The 2880-nt window shown below is 43.1% G+C and overlaps 1 pseudogene; it reads right to left on the minus strand.

Moving 5' to 3' along the window:
* Positions 1 to 757: 757 nt before the first annotated feature.
* Positions 758 to 1734, minus strand: LOC104655971 (annotated as a pseudogene).
* Between the last annotated feature and the right edge of the window lie 1146 nt (positions 1735 to 2880).

The following is a 2880-nucleotide window of genomic DNA, read 5'->3' on the forward strand; positions in this document are numbered from 1 at the left end:
ACCTTAAGGAGTATATATGAAAAATAACTGTACTAAACTGTTTGACTTACTTTAAATAGCTTAAATGCTGGATGGTTGTGCTCTGGTTTGGGGGAAAAGAGATCTAAAGGAACCAGCACATTTGAAGATATGGGTGTTATGATTTGCCATAAACACAAAGAATAAGCTTATTGTAAATCTCCTTGTTAAAAAGTCAGTATTCCGACAGAGGGTGATGTTCATCTTGGATTGGAGAAAATATCTTCTTACTAGGCTAGGCCTGAATTGGGTGGGTTTTTTGCGGGGGGTGGGCATTAAGATTCCTAAAATATTCATATTGGGATGTCTTTTTTTTTTTTTTTTTTTACACAAAGACAATTATTTAAGACCTTTATTTACAGGTGCTTGCAGTTTGTTGACTTTTTTGAAAAAAATCAAGTTGTAAACTTTTATTACAAATTAAAAATGAAGTGCTTAAAAATCTCAACTTGACCAGATATGAAACAATTTAAAAACCTTTAAAGGCGTATTGAGAAAAAACAGGCTTTTTTAAAAAACACGTTTGTTATTACCAAAAAGAGACGTCTTTAGGTAAAAATAATAAAAACCCCATGCTGCATAGATAATGCAGATAGTTCTTTTTATCTGGTCAACGGGCAAAAGGCAAGCACTTAAGGTCTTCAGCTCCAATCTTCTGTTCATTTCTTATTGCTGGAATTTCATATTTCTTCTTGTTGGATGACTAAACCGGATGATGGTAGAGATAGTAAGCCGGCATTTACTCAGCCCTGCCCTGCTCAGCCTCCGGAGCGGACGAATTCTCAGCTGGTGGATCGACTGCTTTTGTCTCTTTGCCATCTTGTGCTTTAGGGTTTTCTGGGCGTCTGTGTCGGTAATTGAAGTTGCCGCGGTACCGACGTTGAGGTAGCTGCTGACCTTGGGTCTCATCTCCTTGATTTTCTTTATTTTCTTCATTGCCGTCCTCTCTAGGCTGTCTTTGGCGAGGAGGGCCCCTGCGGAATCGTGGTCTATATCCCCGATACATATTCTCCCTCACTGGTCTACCTTGTTCTCCTGCACTCTGGTTGTCAGCACCCTCCATCACTTCTCCCTGCACGGGAGGGTTGGAATACTGTGGTTGAGGCCCATAGGGTCTCTGCATGTAGTAAGGTGGGAACCTCCGCCTGCGGTAGGGCCTGCGTTGCTGGGCCTGGCCTTCGGGAGCACTCTCCGATCCCTCCTTCTTTTCCCCACTCTCACTATTCTGGTAATTTTGCTGGTAATTGCGTGGAGGACCCCTACCACGTGGAGAGCGTCTACAATGGTTATGGTCTGCTGCATATTTACTGCCTTGAACTGGAACACCACCAGGACCTGTAACATTTGCTGCCTCCGCACCCTTTTCTCTTTCAACAACATCAAACTCCACAGTCTCTCCATCTCCTACACTGCGAAGGTACTTCCTGGGGTTTTTCTTCTTTATGGCAGTCTGGTGTACAAATACATCTTCCTTGTTGTCATTCCTGTTGATGAAACCATATCCGTTCCTTACATTGAACCATTTTACTGTTCCCAAAACCTTCGTTGCGATGACCTTCTAGTCCCCGCCGGCAGGCGCCGCTGACGTGAGACCGCTCGGGCCACCGCTCCCTGCAGCCGCTGCGGGCAGTGCCGGGCTTGGTGTCGGCGGCGCTGAGGGCGAGCAGCCGGCGGCTGCTGGGTGTCGGCCTCGCTGCACATGGTTGCGGTGATGGTGACTGGGGCCGGCTGCGGCAGCTGCGGCTCCTCCCCAGGTGTGATAGTAACTAGGCCGGCGGCGGTGGTGGGGCTGCTCAGGGCTCTCTGGGGTCGGCTCTCCGCTCCCGCTACCTATCGAACTCTGGGATGTCTTAAGACTCTTTTCTTCCTTAAACTTGAAAAGGATGCAACTGAAAATTGGCTCATCTACATCAGAATCACTGCAAAGGAGGAGGCCTAGAGAAACTAACACCCCAATAAAGACTAGCCGAAGTTGATCTATATTAAAAACAACAACACTTTTTTTGATCCCTTGACTAGGTATAAACACATACAACACACACACGCACACACACACTCACATGGAGTCACAAGCTTCAAAAATTTGTGTCTATCTTTGAAAAATCTAAATTTTTATTTAAAATTTTGTCACATTAACCGTAAAGACTGGTGACATTACTCAGTATATTAAACCTTCACTATTCTACATGCAATGTCAAAATACAAAATGATGTGGGGAAATTGGCTAGGTCTATAATTTCCAAAAATAAGAGTTTTAGATTGGGTCTCCCATTAATCAGATGCAATGTGTCAAAAATGGCATTGAACCTGTCTAGATACATGTTGTCATTTCCTCATTGATTTCTTTACTGATTCCCAGACTCAGTGGATCAGAATCACTTATGAAAATGTCTTTTTAAATAATACACAAATTTCCAGGTCCCTCTTTGTAATTCTGTTTTAAAGAGACCATGTGTAGAGAGGCTCTGGATAACGAGAGGCCATTTGAACAGTCCGGCTCCAGCCATGCTTCTATACTTCTACTTCATTATTGTCAATGAGAAACCAACTGCCAATACGACTACTGGGGAACAAAAAGAAACACCACCACCACCACCCCACCACCACCACCACCAACAACAACCACAACAACAACAACAAAAACTTTCTTAGTCCCAGCCAACCAATAAGATTTTGCAAATTAAAAATTTGAAGTTATTTTAAGCCTACGAATTTGGAATTTTTTTTTTTTTTTGCAACAACACCAAATAACATAAATACAAAAATAGTTTATCTGCAGGATGCCCCCAGGATCTCTAAACATTTCCCTAAGCTTTTCAGATACTCAGTCAAACTTGGAAATAGAAAATTAGATTATCTTTC

This window comes from Rhinopithecus roxellana, chromosome 10, assembly GCF_007565055.1.
Source record: "Rhinopithecus roxellana isolate Shanxi Qingling chromosome 10, ASM756505v1, whole genome shotgun sequence".
Classification (NCBI taxonomy): domain Eukaryota; kingdom Metazoa; phylum Chordata; class Mammalia; order Primates; family Cercopithecidae; genus Rhinopithecus; species Rhinopithecus roxellana.